We start from the raw sequence: 17,768 nt of genomic DNA, 5'->3' as shown, positions 1-17,768 counted from the left end.
AAAATCTACAAATTTACATAAAGATCCCAGAAAAGGAAAGGGGTCAAAATTACAGCACAGATACATAAGACAAAAACATTGTGGGAAACAGGAGATCAGAAAAACATGGGAGAAAATGATTCAAGATGTACCAGAACAGATACTGAAGCCTGCATCCCGTGGCACAAGCCTGGAGGCAAGACCAGTGTGTGCTGCCTGTATGCAGTCCCTCCTCCATGCCATCTTGGCTTGAGTCTGGAGCCCCAGCACAGGGCTGTGGGGTTGCATGCACTGAGACTGCCTGGTAAGGGAGCTACTGGCTCCAGCCATCACTGCTGTCCCTTACTTGCAGCCTGAGCCCCAGTGGGGCCAACCCCTGACTCTTGCCCTGCCTACAAGCTGCTTCTGGGGCCCAGAGCCAGGACCTCGAGGGGGGCTGCTTCAGCCTCAGACCTCTGCTAGTGCCCAGGGCTATCAAGCCTGGCCCAAGCCATCCTGCAGCCTTCTACCGCAGTGCGGCCTGGGGCCTTCCCAGAGGCAGTATTCAGAGTTGCAACTGACACCTCTACCTGAGTCTAGGGGCCCTAGAATCAAGGTGTGCTGTTGTCGAGGGTGGGCTGCTCTCAGGCAGCATGTTCCAGCTGGCTGGAACCCCCAACTTCAGCTGCTGCTGCCGCTCCTGGAGCCCTCCTCCTGCAGCTGTAGCAACAGGGCAGAAACCAGCCACTGCCACTAGGCCTCAACATGACAGTGCCCAGGTAGTTAGCCCTGGCAAAGTAGATCTTACCTGGAGGCTTGTGCTGCAGAGCGCTGGGTTCAATTCCCCACATCCAATGTTTAAATGGCAGGAATCCGGCTTCAATATTATCCTCACAGTCACACAGATAACACTTTTTTCTGATCTTCAGTGGCAAGAAACTTACTAGAAACTCATCTGAAAATGTCACTCTGAGTATTTCATATTTACATTGTAGTTATTCATATGGTGGTTAGAATATATTTGACTCTAAGAGATAGAAAGTTTTACCAATCTTAAGAGACTTTTTGGATGTTTTTGTAAAGTCCCAATGCCATTTAGTTACCTAGACCAGGCAGATAACTTTCCTACGTAAACTGAAGTCAATTTTCTTGTGGTATGGGAGATTTAGAGGATACATGAATATTCTGTATGTTAAAGGTTAGACATTAAAATGTATTAGAAAAAATACTGCTTTAGACCTCTGTTTTCATGGATTTGATTAGTATAAGTTTGAATTTCAAAGATGCTGACTCAAAGCAATTTAAAAAGTATAAAGTTAAAAATAGTATAGCTGATATTCAAAATATGGGAAAAAGTCACAAGGGTGGTATAAGAATAACTGAATTTTTGGAAATGCTAACATGCTCAATTAGACTCACATACTTTTTAACATACAAGTTGAAAGATACAGTTCAAATCCTTCATGATTTCTAAATTTTTAGCTAATGAACACTAGTCTATCTACTAAAATGATCCCTATAAATTAGTAACATGGGTAGGTAATGCCAGATTGATCATGTTGTTCTGTATCATTCACAATATAGGAAACCTGAGAAAGGACACAATAAGAACAAATAGTTTATTCACCATAAGATTTATTTTTAATTTCAACAACTTAATCATCTATGAAGACAAATAAAATAAGGATATATTTACCTTATTTAAAAAAGTGTTCTCGGGCCTCCCCGGTGGCGCAGCGGTTGAGCAATGCGAAGCTGCCCGCAGCCTCTGCAGTGCCAGTTTGATCCCCGGCTGCTGGGCGGGGGTCCCAGATAGCGCGTGGACCTCTCCTGCCACCTGCTGCTCCCCTCAGCAGTGTACTTTGTCAGTCTGCCTGTTCTGCTCCCTGCTCTGGCTCTGGTGAATTCTCTCACCCTCCCGCCCTTCTAACTGTACCCAGTGCATGTATAAATAAATAAATAAATCTTAAAAAAAAAAAGTGTTCTCAACATTTATCAATGGGGTTGTATATTTTTATATATTTTATTCTACATTAATGATTCATCATCAGTAGGAAAACCTAAGCAAAAAAATAAAACTACTTTATCATTGAAGCTGACAAGTCTAAACAAAGGTAGCATTTGAACTAATTAATCACTGATACTTCAGAGTCCTGCTACTCAAAGTATGAGGGAATCAATATCATGTTATATTATTATATGGGAACTTGTTAGAGAGTTAAAACCATGGGCCCTACTCCATATTTAATGACTCAGGAATTGAATTTTAATAAGTTCTCTGGGAAATTTTATACACATTAAATTTTGAGAAGCATTGTTTTAGAGTAGTGGTACTTAAAGTGTTGATGAAAGATCACTGTGGAGGTTCCAAGATGGTTTCAGATGCCTGCAGAGTCAAACCCACTTTCATAATAATAAGATATTATTTGCCTTTTTCACTGTGCTGACATTTGCAGATTATACAAATGGAAATCAAGGCATTGTGATATCAAATCACACTAGTATGTTATATATTCTTCACTCCTAAACACTAATAGAAAAATATCCAGATACGGATATTTGTAGGCTTTCCCCCCCTCAAATTAAATAGAATGTCCACTTAAAGGAATGTAACTGTTAGTATTCATTGCAAATGACATAATTTGAGTTTTCAAGCAAAAAATAAAAATACGGAAAATTGTTACTAGATGAGTTTGACATTCTCCCAGTAATTAAAGAATTGTTGGGGCTTCCCTGATGGTGCAGGTGTTAAATCTCAGCACTATCACACTCTCACCACTGCGGCCTGAGTTCCATCCCTTGGCCAGGGAGCTAACACACATGTGGAGAAGCAGAACTCTTCTGTTGCACCCACTGCTCCCCTTGACAATGTATTTCACTAGATCTGCTTGTCCTGCTCACTACTCTGTCTGTGGTGAATCTTCTCACCTCCCCCTCACACCTCTGGCCTACACCCCAGCTCTTCTATACATAAATAAAAAAAAAATATTTTTTCCCCAAAACAATTGCCTGACCAGATTGGTGGTGATAGTAACAAATGTTATTTTTGGTTGACATTTTATTTATTGTTAATTTTTAAAGCATCCTTGTTTATTTTTTATTATATAGGATTTCTTCCTCAGGTGTGGTCACCATAGTTTTCCCACCAACAAAGTGCCCACAATCATCCACCATACTCCATGTTGCTCTCATACCCCACTGTTTTTTATTCTACCCTTTCCTTCCCACTCTCCCTCCCCTCTGGAGTGTCTCAGATCTACTGTCTACTTTCAAGGGTCAGTCTTCATTGACCAGATTCTTTGTTTGGTTTCTCCAGATTGCATATATAAGTGAAACCATCCAGGATTTACTTTTCTCTTTCTGGATCACTTCACTTACAATAATTTACATTTCCATCTATGTTGCCACAAATGACATGGGTTTATCTTTTATGATCACTGAGTAGTATTCCATTGGGTATATATACCACATCTTCTTTTTTTTTTAGATTTATTTATTTATTTATACAAGAACCGGTGTACAGGCCAGATGTGTGGGAGGGTGAGAGGGTACACCAGAGACAGAGTGGGGAACAGAACAGGCAGACTGACTGAAATACACTGCTGAGGGGAGCAGTGGGCGAGTCAGGAAAGGTCTGCTGCATAATGTGAGTAGCTCCCTGGCCAGGGATCAAACTCATGCTGCAGTGGCTATGGACAGCTTCATAGGTTGTGTCTTTACCCCTTTCACCACTGGGAAAGCCCGAGAGGAAATAATTTTTGCACCATATATCTGACAATAGACTGATATCCAACATCTATAAAGAACCAATACAATGCAATGAAAATAAAATATGTTCATTGAACTAATGAGGAGATCAAAGAAGAAATTAAAAAATACTTTGAGTTGAATGACAAGGAGGCTACCACTTGTCAGAATGTATGGGATGCAGCAAAAGCAGTAATTAGAGGAAAATATATAGCAATACAGACTCACATCAAGAAACAAGAAAGAACTGAAAGAAAAAACCTAATCTCACATCTCAGATATCTAGAAAATGAACACCAAAAAAACCCTAAAGCCAGTAGAAGAAAGGAAATAATAAAAATCAAAGCAAAAATAAATGAAATATATATTAAAAAATAATCCAAAAGATCAATGAAACCAAAAGTTGGTTCTTTGAAAAAATAAACAAAATAGACAAACCTCTATCCAGGCTCACAAAGAAAAGATGGGAGAAAACACATGTAAATAGGATTACAAATGAAAGATGAGAGATTACAACAGACTCAGTATAAATCAAAAGAATAATCAGGGCCTCCCCGGTGGCGCAGCGGTTGAGCGCTGGGTTGCGAAGCTACCTGCGGCCTCTGCGGCGCCAGTACGATGGTTTGATCCCCGGCTGCTCCCCGGCCACTGGAGGAGGGTCCCACATGGTGTGCAGACCTCTCCTGCCGCCCGCTGCTCCCCTCAGCAGTGTACTTCGGTCCTTCTGCCTGCTCTGCTCCCTGCTCTGGCTCTGGTGAATTCTCTCACCCTCCCGCGCTTCTGACTGTACCCAGTGCATGTATAAACCAAACAAACAAACAAATAATAAATAAATAAATAAATAAGACATGCCTCTAGAAAATTAAAAAAAAAAGAATAATCAGAGATTACTATGAACACTTATAAGCAAACAAATTCAACAACCTAGAAGAGATGGGCAAATTCCAAGAATGATATAATCATCCAAAGCTGGACAAAGAAGAAATAGAACAACTAAACAGAGCAGAAAATTGAGGCAGTAATCACAAACACTCCCCAAAAACAAAAGCCCAGGCCTAGACGGCTTCACAAATGAATTCTAGCAAATGTTCAGCAGTGCATTAGTGCCTATCCTACACAAACTCTTTGAAAAAATTGAAAAAGAAGTAATACTACCAGATATGGTCTACGAAGCCAATCTTACACAAATAACAAAACCAACAAGGACAACACAAAAAAAATAACATTACAGGCCAATCTCCCTAATGAACACTGATGCAAATCCTCAACAAAATCCTTGCCAACAGTACCCAACACTACATCAAAGGGATAGTAAGCCATGTTCAAGTAGGATTCATCCTACTTGGATGGTTCAACATATGAAAATTGATAAGTGTAATCCAACACATCAACAAAAAGAAAAAGAAAAACCATGTGATCATATCAATAGATGCTGAGAAAGTATTCAACAAAGTCCAACACCCATTTATGATGAAGGCCCTTGAAATTCTCCAGATAGAAGGAACATATCTTAAAATGATAAAAGCCATATATTACAAACCCACCACCAATATTATTCTCAATGGTGAAAAGCTGAAGGCCTTTCCTTTAAGATCAGGAACAAGACAAGGATGCCCTCTCTCACCACTGCTCTTTAATGTTATACTGGAGGTCCTAGCCAGGACAATAGGACAAGAGAAAGACATACAAGGAATCCAAATAGGGAAAGAAGAAGTAAAACTATCACTATTTGAGACGATGTGATAATATACATATAGAACCCTAAAACTCCACAGGAAAAAAAAAAAAACTACTCAAAATAATCAACCAGTTCAGTAAAGTAGCAGGATACAAAATCAACACACAAAAATCAGTAGCATTCCTATACACAAACGATCAATAGGAATAAGAAGAAATCAAGAAAACCATCCCTTTTATAATTGAAACAAAAAAAATTAAATACCTGGGATGAAACCTAACAAAAGAGGAGGTGAAAGACCTATACCAAAAAAAAAAATATATATATATATATATATATATATATATATATATATAAAACGCTGTTAAACAAAATTGAAGAAGACATAAAGAAATGGAAAGAAATCCCCTGCTTATGGATTGGAAGAATTAACTTTATTAAAATGGCCTTCTTCCCAAAAGCAATATACAGGTTCAATATTATTCCAGTAACAATCTCAATGACATTCTTCAAAGAAACAGTACAAATACTGATGAAATTCATATGGAACCACAAAAAAATGCGAACAGCTTAAGCCCTGCTGATGAAAACAAAGGAAAAAGGAGGTAGCACACCACTTCCAAACTTCAAGCTATACTACAAAGCCATAATAATTAAAACAGTTTGGTATTGGAACAAAAACAGACACACAGAACAATGGAACCGAGTAGAAAGCCCAGAAATAAAGCCACACTTATATGGACAACTAATCTTTGACAAAGGAGCAAAGTATATGCAATGGATTGTGGATAGTTTGTTCAATAAATGGTGCTGGGAAAACTGGACCTCCACATGCAAAAAAATGAAACTAGACCACTACCTCTCACTGTGCACAAAAATCAACTCAAAATGGATAAAAGAACTGGACATAAGACCTGAAACCATAAAATATATAGAAGAAAATATAGGTAAAACACTACAATACATACATCTCAGAAACATCTTTAAAGACTCATCACCCAGGGCCACCCCTGGTGGTGCAGTGGTTGAGTGCTGGGCTGTGAAGCTGCCCACAGCCTCAGCAGCGCTGGTTCGATCCCCAGCTGCCAGCGAGAGTCCCACATGGTGCGATGGACCGCTCCTGCCCCGCCGCTGCTCCCCTCAGCAGTGTATTTCATCAGTCTGCCTGTTCTGTTCCCCACTCTGGCTCTGGTGGATTCTCTCACCCTCCCGCACTTCTGACTGTACCCAGTGCTTGTATAAATAAATAAAACTTAAAAAAAAAAGACTCATCACCCAAAGTAGCGATAGTTAAGGCAATGATAAATACATAGGATTACATCAAACTGAAATGCTTCTGTACAGCAAAATAGACATTAAGCCAAAGAGAGAGACACCCCACTGATTGGAAAAAAGAATCTTTGCACCCCAGTCAACTGATACAGGACTGATCACAAAGCTATATAAAGAACTCACAAAGCTCAACAAAAACAAAATAAACAATCCAGTCAAGGCATGGGCAGAAGAACTTAAAAGACGTTTCTCCAAAGAGGAAATGCAAATGGCCAGCAGACATATGAAAAAAAATGTTCAATACCCCTTATAATCAGGGAAATGCAAATCAAAACCACACTGAGATACCACCTAACACCAGTAAGAATGACACATATCAAAAAAAAAAAAAAACCAAGCAACAACAAATGTTGGGAGGATGTGGTGAAAAAGGAACTCTCTTACATTGCTGGTGGGATTGCACTGGTTCAACCATTATGAAAAGCTGTCTGGAGATTCCTCAACCGGCTAATCATGGAGCTTCCATATGACCCTGCAATTCCACTCCTAGGAATCTACTCAAAGGACACAAAAACTTTGATTCAAAAAGAACACCTGTACCCCTATGTTTATTGCAGCACTATTTACAATTGGCAAAACCAGGAAACAACCCAAATGCCCCCAAATAGATGACTGGATCAAGAAGATGTGATCTATATACACAATGGGATATTATTCAGCAATCAAAAAGATAAATGCATGCCATTTGCAGCAACGTGGATGGAGCTAGAAGGAATCATGCTCAGTGAAATAAGCCAGAAGGAAAAAGAAAAAAAGTAAATATCAGATGGTTTCACTTATAACAGGTATATAGGGAAACCAAATAAGACATCAGTGTAAAAAGATATTAATGGTATAAAACACAGCAAAGCAAAAATGGAGAATTATAAATCAGAGACATACTGCGGTGGAGGAGGAGTGAGAGGGATCAGTGGAAAGGAGGAAGGAGCACAGGGGACTGTGGTGATGGTGCATGGGTGCACTGGGGAAGGAAATTATATAGGGACTAAACCTGAGAGGTTGGGGGGAAGCAAATATTGTATAAAAATAATCAATGATGTAAAAAGAAAATAGCATTGAAAATCAATTAAAAAATAAAATAAAACTCTTTCCATAGGGATTGAGTCACCAAAATTATCTTTATTGTTGCTATCATGGAATATATTGCCAAAGTTTTCTTTGACGTATTTTATTGTTGCAAGTCTTATATTTAAATTTTTAATCTATTAATAATTAATTTTTGTGTTTGGTGTTAGTGAATAATGCAACTGTATTCTTTCATGTGTGTCTTTACAATTTTCCTAGCATCATTTATTAAAGATACTGTCTTTTCTCCATGCCCTCTTGTATAAACTTTGTCAACTTTTCTGAATCTTCTCTGAGTTTTTTGAATTTCTTTATAATGGCGAGATTTAATTCTGTATCTGATTCTGGGAATAAATCTCCCATGCCTTGGTGATTGGGTTCTGGAGTTATGTTCTCTTTCTGTTTTGTAGCAATTCCCTTAAGACTCCTGTGGTCATTCATTTTGTTATTTTGTTTCCTCATTGCTTTCAGAATCTCAATGCTGTGGATGACCTCTCCATGTTAAGTCTCTACCACTGCATATGGGGCTGGATGCACTCACTGGAGGGTGATGGGGTTACTGCTGCCAGGCAGTGCCTTGCATAGCTTGGGCTGGGGCCTGTGTTGTTCCCATGGCACTGGAAGATGGGTTCAGAACTGGTGGCACTCTTCAACGTGCAACTGCACATTTCCCATCGTGCTAGCTGATGGATCTGGGGCTGGGGTGCTCACTTGAGGGTGGGTGTTTCACCGCTGGCATATCGGGCTTTGTATGACCTGGACTGAGGCCTGTTTGTTTCCCATGGTGCTGGAAGATAGGCACAGGGCTAGGGACACTCGCTCGAGTGCAGCTGGGAGTATTTCCTTTTTTTTCTTTGGTAATTGTTGATATTTGTTTTTCTATATATGTGCTCTCCACCACTGCACATTCAAGTTCACTGATTACATTACTTGCATTTTTCCGTTGTTGAGCTCTATCATATTTTTATAAATTCTATGATGGTATTTTTCAGATCCATTTATTCTATTTATAGCAAACTCATTTTCATTGTCTTTATTTGGTTCTTATTTTTGATCATCAATTGTTTTTAATTCAGCAAGCATGTTTATAACTGCTCAAACTTTCTTTTTTTTATCTCTACCCCCAGAAACATGTATTCCTCCTATTTATAATTTATTATTGTTTTTATTTATATATTTTATATTATTGTTCATTGTTGTACAATGTATGCTTAAACTTTCTTTTTTTAAGATTTATTTATTTATACAAGAACTGGGGTACAGGCCCGAGGCAGTGGAGGGTGAGAGGATTCACCAGAGACAGAGTTAATAGGGAGCAGAACAGGCAGAAGGAACAAAAACACTGCTGAGGGGAACAGCGAGTGAGACAGGAGAGGTCTGTCGTGCCAGGTGGGTATCTCCCTGGCCAGCTGGGAATCTAACCCGCGCTGTAGAGGCTGTGGACAGCTTCACAGCACTGCGCTCAACCCGCTGCAACACCAGGGAGACCTGTATGCTTTCATCAGGCATATTCACATATTTGGAATTTCTGCTGGATTGAGATATATTTTTATTTTCATCCAGCATTTATGATCCATTCTTCTCATTCCTTATTTTTAGGTTTTATGGGTTGTAATGGGAGTTTTCTTATGACAAATTCGATATATACTCTGCTTAAATGTAACTGGGCATAATCCTAGATTTTATATCCGGGATCTTAAGCGTCTATTGTTTTATAGAGCAGTGCATCTGAATCTCTTCGGATGATCCTGGCACTGATTCTGGTAAGTGATAATATGTAGGAACTGGGGGAGAAGGCCACTAAAGGTCACTTCCAATGAGCACTGAGTGTCTAAGCTTCCTGTAGGTGGTGGGTACCTGAGTTGTATGGTGAAGATACACAGTAATCAACTCCATTAGCCTGATTTCTCATCCAAAGCATCCTGAAGAGTTGACCTATGACACTCGCCCCAGTTGTTCAAGTCCAGGAGTTTTAGTTTTGATAAATTAATGTTTGGTTGTCTTTATTTTGGCTTTGGTTAGGGAAAATATGTATAGCATAGTTACAGGTTAAAAATAATAGTCTTTTCTTTAGTGAGACAGATGATCCAATCTCACTATACCTGTTTTGGCTTCAATTGTTTGTGAGTCACAGACTGAAGCCAATAATCATTATTCTACACACTTACTCCTTGTAGTGCCAAGATGGCACAGAGCATGATCTCTATGAACCTATAAAGACGGGTAAAGGAGAGTTCTGGAGTCCTCGGTGGCTTTTCAGCTTTTTATTGGGCTTTTACTGGGTACATGGCAGGCAGGGGTGCTGGGGTGCCAGGAGGCTGGCAGGCTTCCCAGCCCCCAGCAAATCTTCATTCTTTTCTGGGCTCTCTGGTGGTCTCTCGTGGTCTCCTTCTTCCTCTTCTGCTAGTTTTCTTTCATTTTACTCATTCTCTGTGACGCCGCCCTTATAAGCCCAGTCTCAGCCCAGGTGTATCCACTTATGATGCCCACACCCCACTACAGGTGCCCACCATCAGGCATGCATTCAGAACCTCAGGGATCCATCATTAATCCTAATGGCAGGAGTGCAGAAAAGCCTTATAATCACTTACCCTACCCTGCTACAGTTCTCCTGTTGTGCACTCCCTGTCTTACATGTAAAATATGTTCAGACATCTGTGTAGTTACAGTTTTTAAAATTCCTCAATATGGGCATGTTCTTTTAAGTTAACAACAGAAAGGTTCTTTCTGGCAACCATTCCTTCCACTCATGGATTCTGTTGCCCTGATATCACTCCCAGCATAGTTTAATTGCAGTTTTCCCTAATCATTTCCACCAAGTCATTACTCTTGATATATACAATAGTAACCAGTTTATAATAAAGGGGTAGTTGTTTTGTTTTACATGTGATTTTTTTTTTTGCAAATATGTGGAGGAGGTAAACATAGCAACTTCACTTTGCTATCATCATGCCTGACTCCTTTATATTTTTTCAAATTTGTTAATGTGTATTTTATTCCTCAAAATATGATGTCCTGATGAATATTCCCTGTGAGTAGAGAAAAAATGTGTATTCTACTATTATGAATATATGATTAAGCACTCTGTAGGGTCAGGAACAGATACAGTGCAGGTTTTCTGATCCCATGCAGACCGGGTGAAGGGGGAGTCAGAGTACTCAGTGGTATTGCAGGTTTTGTATTGGGGTTCACCAGGCATATGGCAGGCAGGGGTGCTGGAGGGCCAGGAGGTTGGCAGTCCTCCCAGCCCCCAGCAAATCCTCACTATCTGGGCTCTCCGGCCTTCTCTCGGCTTCTCTCTTGGCTTCTACCACTTCTTTCTCGGCTTCTCTTTCGGCTTCTGCTGCTGCTGGCATTCCCGTGACGCCGCCCTTAAAAGCACAGTCTTAGCCCTGGTGAATCCCATCTACCTACGCCCACACCCTATTCCAGGTGCCTGCCATCAGGTATGCATTCAGGACAGCAAGGATCCATCATCTATCCTGATGGCAGGAGGACAGAAAAGCCTGACATTTTTCCTTACCCTACAGTCCACCCCCTCAGGGTTTTCTGCCATATAATCTACATATATATACAATTTTCTTAGCAAACATAAACAGTGCAGCCATGGCCCACACAAGCAAATACATCACAATATAAAAAAAAAATATAACAGAACACAAATAAGTCCAGGCAGGGTTCCAACCTAGTGGCAAAAGACAATTATTGGTACCAGCAGATGAGCCACCAAATCTGCTCCCGAAGGCACTGCTCATACGAGGAAGGGGAACCGCTCATGGCATCTACTGTAATACACCAGGAGCTGTCAGACGTCCTGGCCTTCTCGGGCTGTAGTCTCGACTACAAGCCACACACAGCATCCACCCCCAGGATGCACTCGCTCCGGGATTGGCAATTCTATTCTGTTGGGGGTAATCGCCAACCCTCAGGGTTTCTGTCTGCAGTCACTCTAACATTCAGCCTTCATAGCCACCAATGCGACTCGCAGACCCCTGCACTCAGGCCAACCCACTGCACAAGCATATGGGTCAGGGATCCAAACTCTACATTTGGCTTGGGCTCCACCCCAAGCCATGTTCCCCACCTATCCCCAAGGACGGGTTCCTCAGCAACTCACCCTCACTCAACAATGAGCACGGCATTACCCACAGCTGATTTTATGAGACTCACAGTTCTTCATCATACTCAGGCTGCTTCACAGCCAATCAGGGCTTCCCAAACTTAGCATCAGCACCAGCTTTTGCCTTCTCAGTTGGCTTTTCTTCTCTGCCTGGCTGCTGGGCATACACAGGATGCTTTTGGCCATCAAGGCCCACTGGCCTCCCCCAGATCCCCCCCAAAAAAAAAAAAACATAACCTGCCAAGGTCCTCCACCTTCTGGCGGGATTGTCAGTCCAAGTCCATCAGTCCAAGTCCATTAGGCCTTTCCATCAGCACTGGCGAGCTCCGAATTGTGGTCCTTTCTTCCCCAACGATTCTTGCTGCCTTGGGGGTCATTGGCTGGTCCTCTTGGGCGTCTCCTTCATGCCAGGTCTCGTCCTGTAGCTCCTGGACCTTGTCCATCTCCTGTGCTGCCCTGATGCCTCCAGCATCGTCACAGGCAAACAGTCTGTTACTCCTGAGTCCCTCCGGGTCTTCGGAGAGCTCCATACCCATCTGCATGTATCCTCCTGCCAACTACGCCAATTGTAGGGTCAGGAACAGACACTGTGCAGGTTTTCTGATCCCACGCAGACCGGGTGAAGGAGGAGTCAGATTCCTCAGTGATTTTGCAGGTTTTTTATTGGGGTTCACCAGGCATATGGCAGGCAGGGGTGCTGGAGGGCCAGAAGGTTGGCAGTCCTCCCAGCCCCCAGCAAATCCTCACTATCTGGGCTCTCCGGCCTTCTCTTGGCTTCTCTTTTGGCTTCTACTACTTCTTTCTCAGCTTCTCTTTCAGCTTCTGCTGCTGCTGGCATCCCCGTGATGCCACCCTTAAAAGCACAGTCTTAGCCCAGGTGAATCCCATCTACCTATGCCCACACCCTATTCCAGGTGTCCGCCATCAGGCATCCATTCAGGACCGCAAGGATCCATCATCTATCCTGATGGCAGGAGGGCAGAAAAGTCTGACATTTTTCGTTATCCTACACACTCTCAGTTCCATTCAATTCAATTGATATTCTTTCATGTATTTATTTCTCATTGATTTCTACTTGCTTGATTTGTTAATAACTTAAAAATAGGTATTGAGGGCCTCCCTGGTGGCGCAATGGGTTAAGACACAACCTATGATGCTTTCCACAGCCACTGCAGCATGAGTGCAAGCCTCCCACCAGGGAGCTACCCACATGGCGAGGCAGACCTCTCCTGAATTGCCTGCTGCTCCCCTCAGCAGTGTATTCCAGTCAGTCTGCCTGTTGTTCCCCACTCTGCTTCTGGTGAATCCTCTCACCCCCTGCACCTCTGGCCTATGCCCCAGTTCTTGTGTATGCATAAATGAATAAATCTTAAAAAGAATAGTCATTAAAATAACCTATTAATGTGTATATTTCCTGTCTCTGCTCTATCAGATTTTACTTCATGTAATTTGATTCACATTTGTTATTTGCTTTCATGTTTAGAATTGTTACAAGCAGCAAAATTGAAATGGTAATCAAAAACCTCCCCAAAAACAAAAGCCCAGCACCTGATAGATTTACAAATGAATTCTACCAAACATTCAGGGACGAATTTGTGCCTATCCCGCACAAACTCTTTCAAAAAATTGAGAAGGAAGGGATAATACCAAACACATTCTATGAAGCCAACATTACACTAATACCAAAACTGTACAAGGACAACACAAAAAAACGGAAAACTACAGTCCAATCTCCCTAATGAACACTGATGCAAAAATTCTCAATAAAATTTTAGCTATCAGAATGCAACAATGTATCCATAAGATAATTCACCACAACCAAGTAGGATTCATTCCAGGGACACAAGGATGGTTTAACATCGAAAATCAATCAACATTATCCAACACATCAACAAAAAGAAATATAAAAACCATATGATAGTATCAATAGATGCTGAGAAAGCTTTTGACAAAGTGCAACACCCATTCATGATAAAAGCCCTTGAATAGAAGGGATACAAGGATACAAGGAACATACCTCAACATCATAAAGGCCATTTATGAGAAGCCAACAGCCAGTATCATTCTCAATGGTGAAAAGCTGAAAGCAATTCCATTAAATCTGGAACAAGACAAGGATGTACACTCTCACCACTGCTTTTCAATATAATACTGGAAGTCCTAGCCAGAGCAATAAGACAAGAGAAAGTCATGCAAGGAATCCAAAAAGGAAAAGAAGAAGTCAAACTATCACTATTTGCAGATGATATGACAATATACATGGAGAACCCCAAGAACTCCACAGAAAAAGTAATTCAACTCTTCAATCAGTTCAGTAAAGTTGCCGGATACAAAATCAACACGCAAAAGTCAGTAGCCTTCCTATACACAAGCTCCAAGAGGCCAAAAAATCTTTGACAAAGGAGCAAAGACTATGCATTGGAGCAAAGAAAGTTTGTTCAATAAATATTGCTGGGAAAACTGGGTCGCTACATGTGAAAGAATGAAGCTTGAACCACTACCTCACACCATCCACAAAAATCAACTCAAAATGGATTAAAGAACTAGACATAAGACCTGAAACCATAAAATACATAGAAGGAAATATAGGCGAAACACTACAGGATATGCACATCAAAGACATCTTTACAGACACATCACCCAAAGCAGTGATAGTGAAGGCAAAGATAAACAGCTGGGACTACATCAAATTAAAGAGCTTCTGCACAGCAAAAGAGACAATAACAAAAACAAAGAGAAACAACTCCACCAACTGGGAGAACATTTTTGCACACAACACTAATGATAAAGGACTGATCACAAAAATCTGCAAAGAGCTCATGAGACTCAACAACAACAAAGAAAATAATCCAGCCAAAAAATGGGCAGAAGAGCTAAAAAGAAACTTCTCCAAAGAGGAAATGCAAATGGCCAACAGGAATATGAAAAAATGCTCAACATCACTTGTAATCAGGGAAATGCAAATCAAAACTACCATGAGATACCATCTTACACCAGTGAGAATGGCACATATTAAAAAAACTAGCAACAAGAAATGTTGGTGAGGTTGTGGAGAAAAAGAAACTCTTCTGCACTGTTGGTGGGAGTGCAAACTGGTCCAACCACAATGGAGATCTGTGTGGAGATTTCTGGACCTACTAATCATAGAGCTTCCATATGATCCAGCAATTCCACTCCTAGGTATTTACCCAAAGGACACAGAAACATCAATTCCAAATTACACCTGCACCCCTATGTTTATAGCAGCACTATTTACAATAGCTAAGCTTTGGAAACAACCTAAATGCCCAAAAATAGATGACTGGATCAAGAAGATGTGGTACATATACACCATGGAATATCACTCAGCATTCAAAAAAGATAAACACATGCAATTTGCAGCAACATGGATGGCGCTGGAAGGGATCATGCTCAGCAAAATAAGCCAGAAAGTAAAAGAAAAATACCGGATGGTCTCACTCATAGCAGGAATCTAGAAAACTTAAATAAGGGACCAGGAAAATGAATAACTATAAGAAAGTGAAAATCAAAATCAACAAAAACTATGAACCAGAGACACTTTTTGGGGGTGGGGCGCGGGAGTGGAGGGATTGGGGTCAGAATGGGGGGGTTGCAATTGTATGGGGAATATAAAAATAAAATTTATTATTTAAAAAAAAAAGATTTGAGAGGGAAGAATAAAGTCCATTTCAGACCCAGAAATAAAGTCACACATGTATGGACAGATAATATTTGACAAAGGAGTCCGGAACATACACTGGAACAAAGGAAAGCCTCTTCAATAAATGGTGTTGGGAAAACTGAACATCTGCACACAAGTGAATGAAATTAGACCATCCTCTCACAAAAATCAATTCATAATGGATCAAAGACTTGGCTGTAAAACCTGAAACCATAAAATGTTTAGAAGAAAAGATAAGCAAAACATTTCATGACATAAGCTTTAGAGATGTCTTTAGAAATTCATCCCCAACAGCAAGGAAAACAGAAGAGGTCATAAACAATGGAAACAACATTGAACTAAAAAGCTTCTGCAAGGGGAAGAAACCATAAATAAAGTGAAAAGACACCCAACTGAATGGGAGAAAATAGTAGCACAATGTGCATCTGATAAAGGACTGATATCAAAATTATAAAAGGAACTCATAAAACTCTACAAAAACAAAAGAAATAACCCAATGAAAAAATGGACAGAAAAACTAAACAGACACTCCTCCAAAGTGGACATTCCAGACTGCAAAGGGACACAGGAAAACATGTTCACCATAACTGATTATTAGAGAAATGCAAATCAAGACCACAATGAGATATCATCTCACACCTGTGAGAATGGCCCATATCAAAAAGAAAGAAACAAAAAGTTCTGGCGAGGATGTTGGGAAAAGGGAGCCTTTCCACATTGCTGGTGGAAATGCAAGATAGTCCAGCCCTTATGAAAATCAGTATGGAGTTGTCGCAAACATTAAAAATGGATCTGCCATTCAACCCAATAATTCTACTGCCAGGCATGTATCCCAAAATTTCAAAAATATTAATTTGAAAGTTAATATGTCCTCCTATGTTTATTGCAGTGCTATTTACTATAGCTAAATTGTGGAAACACTCTAAGAGCCCCAAAACAGATGAATGGATCAAGAAGATATGGCATATATACACACAAAGGAATATTACTCAGTGATCAAAGAAGATTAAATCAATCCATTTGTGACAACATGGACTGAGCTGGAATAATGGATAATATGAAGTGAAGTAAGTCAGAAGAAGAAAGATAAATATCATATGGTGTTACTAACATGTGGACTATAAGGTAACTAAATTAAGAGTCACGTAAAAACTAACTCTTGATAGCTGACTACAGAACTGAAGCCCCAAGATGGCTAGAGAGTGGTGGAGGTCTAAGAACAAAGAAGGAGGAAACCACAAGGGACTATGCTGGTGGACTACGGGTGAGTTGGTGGTGGGTGCACTACTGTGGTAATAACTGATGGGTATGAAAATATTACCTCAATTTGAAATAAATGAAAATAAAATTAAAAATAAAATTTTAAAAAGTATTTAACCACATTTGCGTGTTTAACAAGACATTTTTAATAACATATTTTATGTCTTGGTGAAAATCTAACCTACAATAATTTTGAGAGGAGGAAATTCAATATTAGCTCTACATATCATCAGCTTGAATCAGAAATAGGCGCTTTCTCATGCATAATCTGCTTCAGTTAGGGGGTTAAATAAAAATTCAACATTGAATTATGACTTATAAATCTAAACAGAAATAGGTCTCATGAATTAACACAAATATCATTCCTGGCAGAGAAAACTAGACCTTTGCAAAAATTCACACTGTGGGTTTATTTTTGTCATCTACGTGCTGTATCAACAGAATCCTCAGATGAGTCTTTGTCTTGAACATAGTCCTGCAGCTACAGCAATTTAACATGTGAGTTTCAAGAGAGAACTGTGGAATGGAGCCTCTAGCTAACCATGGGCAGTACATTTAATTACAATACTGACTCACCTGATGTAATTGCTTAAAGAAAATAGAATTTTTTTTCTGTCATGTAAATCTGGGTCGGTTGATATGGTAACTCCATAAATATCAGGGAACCAGTATTCTTCTCAACAGTGCACCACCATTCACAAAATACATCTTCCCTTTTTTAAAGAAATATAGAATGGTTGTTTCAACTCCCAACATCATGTTCACATTCAATCAAGCAGGAAAAAGAGGTGAAAGAAGTGGGAATGCTTTCCTACTTAAGCGAAAACCCCTAGATATTTCACATGTCGCTTTTCTCATGCTTCAGTAGCATTAGACTTAGTAATACAGCCTTTGGCTGAGTAGCAATTTGTTCAACTAACAATTTT

The 17,768-nt window shown here is 40.2% G+C and overlaps 1 pseudogene across 1 annotated transcript in view; it reads left to right on the top strand.

Moving 5' to 3' along the window:
- The first annotated feature begins 611 nt into the window (after positions 1–611).
- Positions 612–17,768, top strand: part of LOC311187583 (glyceraldehyde-3-phosphate dehydrogenase-like) — a 167,729-nt pseudogene continuing 150,572 nt past the window's right edge. The window contains exons 1-4 of the transcript in view: positions 612–737; positions 9,499–9,543; positions 9,958–10,003; positions 16,749–16,846. The product of the transcript in view is annotated as a glyceraldehyde-3-phosphate dehydrogenase-like (transcript). The remainder of the gene's footprint in view (positions 738–9,498; positions 9,544–9,957; positions 10,004–16,748; positions 16,847–17,768) is intronic.

The sequence above is a fragment of the Talpa europaea genome (genome assembly GCF_964194135.1).
Source record: "Talpa europaea genome assembly, chromosome: X".
NCBI lineage: Eukaryota > Metazoa > Chordata > Mammalia > Eulipotyphla > Talpidae > Talpa > Talpa europaea.
This window is presented reverse-complemented; position numbering and strand designations above follow the sequence as displayed.